A 9,503-nucleotide genomic window follows, 5' to 3' on the forward strand; every position below is an offset into this window, starting at 1 on the left:
CGCTTTGTCTTGGAATTATAGAACCGTAGAGTCACAGAGTCATAGAATCTCAGGACGGCTGGAGATCCCAAGACGGCCCTAAGTAAAATGCCTGGGACTGGGGATCAGACAACCCGACAAGTAGTCCTGGTTAGTTAGGGGTTTACTGTGACTTTTGGCAAGTCACATCCCCCTTTCCTGGTTTCTGATTCCTCATATGTACATTGACCAAATCGGACTAGATGGTCTACATATAAAGACATTTTAGGGACCACACACGGTGGCTTACGCCTGTAATCCCAACACTTTTGGAGGCCGAGACGGGCGGATCAGGAGGTCAGGAGATCGAGACCATCCTGGCTAACCCGGTGAAACCCCGTCTCTACTAAAAAAAATACAAAAAACTAGCCGGGCGAAGTGACGGGCGCCTGTAGTCCCAGCTACTCGGGAGGCTGAGGCAGGAGAATGGCGTGAACCCGGGAGGCGGAGCTTGCAGTGAGCTGAGATCCGGCCACTGCACTCCAGCCTGGGCGACAGAGCGAGACTCCGTCTCAAAAAAATAAATAAATAAAAATAAAAAAGTAGCCGGGTGTGGTGGCGCCTGCCTGTTGTCCCAGCTACTCGGGAGGCTGAGGCATGAGAATCGCTTGAACCCAGGAGGCGGAGGTTTCCTTGAGCAGAAATTGCACCACTGCACTCCAGCCTGGGCGACAGAGCGAGACTCTGTCTCAAAAAGCAAAACAAAACAAAACAAAAAAGGACATTTTGGTTACCAAATGGCAACTAGATACACATTTATTCCAGTTCCGTATCTTCAGATACAGGTAGAACGCAAAACCTCTCAGGCCACGGAACAAATTAACCACTTCTTAAAGTATAGATAACATCCATTTTTCCTGTCACTTTGTGGTTTTGCCACCTGATTTAAGTAGCTTTAGCTGTGTAATAAATCCCTCAAAATGTAGTTACTTCCGGCAACCACCATCGGCTTTTGTTTACACACCATGGGTCCTGGGTGTGGTCTCTTATCTGAGCCTGCTCAGCACTTCTCTACTAGGCTCTCTTATGCAACTGTGGTCACCTGGTGGGGCGTTCAATTCCGTGAGTTAGGATGGCCTCAGTCGTGTCTCTGGCAGTTGGCAGACTCTTGGTTCTCTTCCAATTCACAAATACTTTTCAGACCTCTGCTGAGTCATGTGTGCTAATGTCATATTGGCCAAGCAAATTTCCTAGACAACCCAGATTCGAGGGGTAAGAAAATAGGCCCCCTAATGTCTTCATGGGAGGATCTGTACTTCCATTTTGAAAGGACAAGAATGAAGGGAGGGGAACAATTTGTGTCTATTTTTAACTGTACCTTGTCATTTTCTGGTGTTTTCTATTGAGATCAGGTCTTCCTTAATTGAATCTCATGATATGACAGCCTCTAGCCACTTGCCAGTTAGAATATTTTAAAAGGCCACCCCTCCCTCACAATTTCTTTTCTCTGAACGTATCCATCTCTTGTTCAATTTTCTATGGACGTTGAATCATAATGGTGATTATCCTTCATGAACATCATCTGATGTTGTGTTAGCATTCCCTAAGTTAAGCCCACTATGTTGCAACATACTTTTATAAAACACCATTTCACCCTCATTACTCAGGTTTTAGCTTTGCTCTAGACCTTCCTCAGTTTTTGTTTTTTCTCCCTCTAAGCATTATGACTAGCACAGTGTTCTAATAGCTATCTGACAAATGGCAGAAATATAACTTTAATTTTTATTATTCTTTAATTCATGCAAGCTAATTCTGGCAATGCAGTGAAAGACTTACTTTTTGGAGAAGAGAAACCTAGAATGAACCCCAAGCTCTTTTATTTACTTGTTATGGGGTCTAGGCCAAGTTATCTATTAATTTACATATTTATTAAAACATTACATTTCTTTTGTGAGAATAAAAATTGTTATACAGTTATCATGAGTGAATTTTAAAGTACCTGGAATGCAGTAGATGCTAAGTAAATTGTAGTACTAATAAAAATAAGAGTAATAAGTATTATTTCTCTTATTGTTGCCATTTTTAGCATGGTGAGCAGATACTTTGTCTTGCTTTATGTTTGCATTATTTCCAAAGTTCATTTTTGTTGATTCTTTATAGGCTAAATGTATTTCTATGAGCTTAGCTATAACTCTGGAAATGTCACACTGAATCAGTGCAGACATTATTTTTTTATTCATTTATTTTTATTTTTATTTTTTTTTGAGACGGAATCTCACTCTGTCGCCCAGGCTGGAGTGCAGTGGCATGATCTCAGCTCACTGCAAGTTCTGCCTCCTGGGTTCACGCCATTCTCCTGCCTCAGCCTCCCGAGTAGCTGGGATTACAGGTGCCTGCTACCATGCCTGGCTAATTTTTTGTATTTTTAGTAGAGACGTGGTTTCACCGTGTTGGCTGGGTTGGTCTTGATCTCCTGATCTCGTGATCCGCCTGCCTCAGCCTCCCAAAGTGCTAGGATTACAGGCATGAGCCACCGTGCCTGGCCCCGGTGCAGACGTTATTTTACAATTTCTCCATTTCAGGGTGGCTGTGGGACTCCATGGCCTCCTGCTAATAAATGCCCTAGGCCCCTTTATACATTGATGACATGTATCTGTTCACTACTTCAACAATTTTTCATACCTCAGATTTCTTCTTATTTTCCAATCTGCCAAAATCTACTCTTTTAGTGCAAATTACTCTAGTCTTAAGGTGGTTTATGGAATAATATATAATATGTTTGTATTCGTTAATGTTCTGAAATTCAGCCTTAATTTCAAGCTTCTTATTGCTAAGTATTCCAGAGAAGTTATGATGATCCAAGGAATCCAAGTTCTCTGATTCACAGTCAATGGGATTAAGCCTTTCCTCACAGCCTCTCATCTGATGCCCTTGCTGGAAAGTTCCAAGAAAAACACTCTATATTATTTCTCTTATTCTTCTGTTACTGCAGCTGAAAGTCAATTTTCTTTGTTTTTAAGTTTCTCTTATTTTCCTCTGTTGCAAAAGCCCTCCTTTAAAAAGATCCATATCCATACCCTGAAGAGAGCAACTCTGGGAGCAGAATTAGAGCAGTCAACTGTTGTGGCCAGATGTCACCTGCTTAGGAGTCCCCAAAGATTTTTTTGTTTTTTAAAATTATAAACAATAATTTTTTTTGTTTTTTAAAATTATAAACAATATTTTTTTGTTTTTTAAAATTATAAACAATAATAGTGTCTTTAAATCTTATTCCATGAACGACGGTAAATCCCAGTGTCACTCTCAATGTCTCCAGACATTTCTTGGAAGGTGCAGGTGAATATGAGGGAGGGGGAGCCGCTGGGACTTCTATCGTGTGGCGTGGTCTCAAGCTCTGATTTTCTGCATCTATTGAATTCTTAGTTTTCTCTGCATGTCTGGGCTTCTGTCTGTGTTGACTGTTTTTCTCACTGCACTGTCCTGTTAGTTTTCATCCTGCTTCTTCACTACTCTAGCACAATCTTACATGTATAGCATACTTTAAAAATAAGATTAGAAGACTATTCTACAGAACTTACAAAGGCAGCACCAGGGATTTCCTACGGTATCTTCTGACACACACATTCTAATTACTAATTTCGGACTTACACGTAGGTATTAGATACTCCCTTTGTGACTACCTAGGAATTTTATGTTTAAAGAACAAAAAGATTATTTGTTTCATTGTGGTCCGGTGGGATTTTGATGCCCTCACTCCCTTTCCCAATTTGCAAGAAGAAAACGTGTATATTAGTCTGCTTAGGCTACTATGGTAAATTACCATGACTGCTTCATTTAAACAGCACAGATTTATTTCTCATACTTTTGGAGGCTGCGAATTCCAAAATCAAAGTGTCAGCTAATTTGGTTCCTTGTGGGATCTCTGTTCCTGGATTGCAGATGACTGCATTATTTCTGTCCTCACATTATCTTTCCTCTGTGCGTACACAGGCATGTGAGCACGCACACACAAAACGAGCAGGAGACAGAGGCCTGGTGTCTTTTCATATAAGGACACTAATCCCATCATGAGGGATTCACTCTCATATCCTCATCTAAACCCAACAGCTTCAAAAGCCCATCTCCAAATATCATCACACTGTGAGCTAGAGCTTCAACAAATGAATTTAGAGTGGGACGCAGTTCACTCAATAGCAGGGAGAAAATTTCTATAATTCAGAATAAAGAGAGGTACTTTGGAGGCATAAACTAGATCAAGTTTATGCCATAAGAAGTAATACCGACTAGTAAGAGAATTTGTTTTATAGATGTTTTATTATGGAACAGATTTGAGCATCTACTCTGTGACAGATATTTTAAACACTATACATCCATTAATTATCCAACCTTCTTGACAACCCGGTGCTGAGTACTACTCCTATTCATATTTTATAGATAAGGAAACTTAGGCACGGAAATTTTAAGAAAGTTTCCCAAAGTATCCCAGCTAGTAATGGTGCTGGGTCAAAATTATGATCCAGTTGCTTTAGATTTACATTCCATGTACTCAATTTGATGCTTCAGAGCTTTGCCTTGAGAACTAAAGCTTTCTCCAGTGATGCCTAAAACTTTAAGTCTCTGACCAGAAACTCCACATTTGAATCCTAGGGTAGGTTCAGAGAAGAAAAAAAAAATCACAGGGACCACAGGGAAAGAAAGGTGGATGTGTGTATGTGTTAGTGGGGGAAGCAGAGTGAGAGATGAGAATTTCCAAATGTCCAAAGAGTACCTTGTGAACTGATGGAGGATATTATGGCTGAAAAGGAGATCTGCACTTTCCTCAGGACTCTTTGTGTCTGTGTACTGTTACTCACTAACAGTAACATTAGCCTTTTAGAAATGTGATGAACCTACATGCCTTTCTAGGCATTATAACCACAAGTGAGAGATTGCATAAATGTAGATTATTATTTTCCAGAGAAGATCTCTGGATCCATGTTTTAAAATAATACATTTTTGTTCCTGCTAATGCCATATCTCAGTGAGGACTTGCTTGGTATACATTTGCATCCCAGCAACTCCTCTGATCTATGCAGGTGATTTCAGTTAAGACTCATTCCAGATTGTGGCCACAAGACTGTGAGTATACATGAGATACGATGGTTAACTTTATGTGTCAATTCAACCGGGTCATAGACTGCCCAAACATTTAATTAAAACATTATTTTTGCTGTGTCTGTGAGGGTGTGTATGGATAAGATTAATATTTGAATTAGACCTATGGTGTGGGTATGGGCTAGTTGATTACGGTGTCCCTAGAGGTAAAATAGACAGAAATACTTTTAAATTATTCCTTGATCTATATAAGCAGAAAAGTTCTAGGTCATGTGAATGAAAACCTAACCTGAATCATAAAAATAGAGACTCATAGCCCCTCAATCAATTCCCAGACCTGAGCCAGTTTACAGACCTTCAATAAAATTTACAAACCCAGAAAGAACTCCTTGAATTAAAGGGGAGACCAGGTCTCCTTGAGGAAGGACTGGTGCATTACCAAGAATTTGTACTGTTAATCTTTCTCACAGCCTTCCTCAAAGGGACCTGCAGCCTTTTTCCAGGGTACTGAGCATTGGGGAAAAGGAAATAGCCAGACCCCTCAGGGACTACTAGACACGGCCTCTGAACTGATACTAATTCCAGGAGACCCAAAGCATCACTGTGGCTTACCACTCAGAGTAAGTGCTTGTGGAGGTCTGATGATCCATGGAGTTTTATCTCAGGTTAATCTCACAATGGGTGCAGTGGGCTCCCAAACCCATCCTGCGGTTATTCCCCCAATTCCAGAATGCATAATTAAAATAAATATACTCAGTAGGTGGTAGAATCTCCATATTATTTTCTTACCCTGTGGAGTAAGGACCATTACGGTGGGGAATACCAAGTGGAAGCCTCTAGTACTGCCTCTGCCTAGGAAAATAGTAAAGCAAAAGCATCACCACATTCCTGATGGGACCACGGAGATTAATAAATCCATCAGTAACTAAAAGGATGCCAGGTTGGTGACTCCTAATACATTCCTTGAGGGGTTACAGAGATTAATGACACCATCAGTAACTTGAAAGATGCAGAGGTGGTGATTCCCACAACATTCCTATTCAACTTGTATGTTTGGCATGTGCAGAAGACAGATGGGTCTTGGAAGATGACAGTGGATTACCAATTGGAGGGGACTCCAATTGCAGCTGCCATACCAAATGTGGTTTCATTACTTGAGCCAATTAACACATCCTCTAGTACCCAGTATAATGTTATTGATCTGATAAATGCCTTTTCTGGATAGCTATTAGCAAAGACTACCAGGAAGTTTGCTTTCAGATGACAAGGCCAGCAATACACATTCACCGTCATACCTTGGGAGTATATCAACTTTCTAGCTCTATGTCATAATTTAGTTCACAGGGATCTTAATTGCCCTTTTCTTCCACAAGATATCACACTGGTCCATTAGATTGACAACATTATGCTGATTGGACCTAGCAAATAAGACATAGTAACTACTCTAGGTGTATTTGTAAGATATTTACATGCCAGAGTGTGGGAAATAAATCTGATAAAACCTCAGGGTCTTGTACCTCAGTGAAATTTCTGGGGATCAAATGGTGTGGGGAATATTGAGAATCTCTTCCAGCATGAGGATAAGTTGTCGCATCTGGCTTCCACAATCAAAAGGAGGCACAGCATCTAATGAGTTTCTTTGGATTTTGGAGGCAACATATCCCTCACTTGGGTGTGTTGCTTTGGCCAATTTGCCAAGTGACTTACAAAGCTGCTACTTTTGAGTAGGACCAAAAGAAAAGCCTTCACAACAGGCCTAGGCTTCCATGTAAGTTGTCTTCTGCTTTAACCATACCATGCAACAGATCCAATGGTGCTTGAAGTATCAATGGCAGGTAGGGATGCTATGTAGAGCCTCTGGTAAGGTAGGCTTCTATAGGTTTATTGCTGAATGTTGGAGCAAAGCCCTTCCATCCTCTTCAGATAACTGAAAGGGGTTACTGTGCTGGGTGGGGTGATTGTTTCTGATGACTAAGGGGAAATTAGACCACCACTCCACAATGGAGATAAGGAAGAGTATGCTTGGAATATAGGACATCCCTTCATGCATCTCTTAGTATTATCATGACCTGTGATTAAGGTCAATTAAGAAAACTGCAACATCTCAATCCAGGCAGGACCACTAATTGTCCAGGCTTTTCAGGAATGAAGGTTTGGGTCATTCTACCAGATGAAAAACCATGGCCAGCTAAGGTGCTTGCTGAAGGCAAAGGGACTACAGAATGGGTAGTAGAATAAGGTAGTTATAAATACCAGTTATGACCACATATCCAGTTATAGAAACCCCCTCCACACAAACACACACACATACACACACAATCTTTTCCCTCTCATTCTCTAATCATGTAACCTAAGGCATGTTTATATTATAGTATTAAATATTGTTAACTTTACATCATATGATTTAAATCATAGAAGTTGCTAGACAGTAAGGAGAAGAGTAAACATCATTCACAGACTTTACCCTTCTTCTGAGAAGAGGTTGGTACATTTACAGTTGTATGCATGACAGTTGTAACATATAATGAAGAATTATGACCTTTTAGTCTTTATTTGGAGATTAAGTATGGCTTAAGGAGATGCATATGAGTGTGAGGCTGACAAGGGATGGCCTTTTGATGGTTAATTGTATGCACATCTTGATTGAACCATAAGTGCCCAGATTTTTGGTTAAATTTTATTCTGAGTGTGTCTATGAGGATGTGTCTGGATGAGGTTAATATTTACATTGGTAGACTGAATGGATGGCTTCATTTAATCTCTCATTCTTCTGTTACTGCAACTGAAAGTCAATTTTCTTTGTTTTTAAGTTTTTAAGTTTCTCTTATTTTTCTCTTTTGTTAGAGCTCTCCTTTAAAAAATCCATATCCATCCTCTGGAGAGAACAATTCTGGGAGCAGAGTTAGTGCAGTCAACTGTTGTGGCCAGATGTCACCTGCTTAGGAGTCTCCAGATCCTCTAGTTTTCTTTTTTTTTTTTAAATTATAAATAATAATAGTGTCTTTAAATCTTATTCCATGAATGGTGGTAAAACCCAGTGTCACTTTCAATGTCTCCAATGAGGGCCTAAGTAAAAGCAAAGCCTGAGCAAGAGAAAATTTGCTTTCTCTGCCTGTCTTTGAGCTGGGACACTGGACTTTTCCTATCTTTGGACTAAGACTTGAACTGGAATTTAAACTCTTGGTTCTGAGGCCTTTGGACTTAGACTGGAACTATACCATCAGCTCTCCTGGGTCTCCAGCTTTCAGATCTTGGGACTTCTCAGCCTTATAATCATGTGAGCCAATTCCTCATCTATCTATCTATCTATCTATCTATCTATCTATCTATCTATCTATCTATCTATCTATCTATCCATCCATCCATCCATCCATCTATCTATCTGTCTATCATCTATCTTCTATCTATCTTCTATATGTCTATCTGTATCTGTCTGTCTATCTAATCCTCTTGGTTCTGTTTCTCTGGAGGACCCTGATTAATACACCATACTAGAAAGAACTGACTATGCCCCTTACTCTTGCTCCAGCCTGTGCCTCTTCCTCTGTTTTGTTGATGGTAATGATGTCTCAGCCAGCTAATCTTTTAAGCTAGAGAAGATGGTTTATTCTTCATTTTCCTCAATTCTACACCTCTAGTTCCTGTCCCATCATGACAATTTTACTCTTGAGTTATCATTTTAGTCTCTACTCTTCTATACATCCCTAGATCACTTAGTATCTCTTTCTTCACTATATCAAGACCTAATTGACTCCCTGCCTCCATCTTTCTTTCTCCAATTCATCCTCCACACTGCAGCCACAGTAATCTCTTTAAAACACCACTCAGTTAGTTCCCACTTTAAAAGTCAAACGTGTTTCTAAGAAATTTGGAAAACATTAATTTTTAAAATTATGTGTATTTTTCTGTGTGTACTATTTATGGGAGCCCACAGTCTTTCCTGATTGTGGTTATCTTCAATGAGAAAAGGAGCACAGAAATTTAAGGTTATTAATCGATTTATCTTAAAATAGGTTATCTTGGATTATTTGAGTAAGTCCAGTGTAATAAAATGACTCCTTAAAACCAGATACAGGAGAGGGAGTCAGATTTGGGTTTGAGAAGACTTGACAAACTGTTACTGGGTTGAAGATGGAAGGGATCACATGAGAAGGAATGCAGGAGCAGTTCTCAGCTGACAGCCAGCAAGGAAATGGGAACCTCAGTCCTGCAGCCACAAGGACTGCATTTTTCTAACAATGGATGAACTTTGAAGAGGAGCCCAACCCCAGAACCACTGCTCTGGCCAGTCCTCTGATTTTAGCCATGTGATATTCTGAACAAATAATTTAACCAAACTTTCCTGGGCTTCTGAACTGAGAGATAATAAGCTTGTTGTTTTAAGCAGCTACCTTTGTGGCAATTTGTTATGTAGCAGTAGGTAACTAACACAAGGAGATACGAGTAAGATT

This window comes from Macaca fascicularis, chromosome 14, assembly GCF_037993035.2.
Source record: "Macaca fascicularis isolate 582-1 chromosome 14, T2T-MFA8v1.1".
In the NCBI taxonomy this organism is placed as follows: Eukaryota; Metazoa; Chordata; class Mammalia; order Primates; family Cercopithecidae; genus Macaca; species Macaca fascicularis.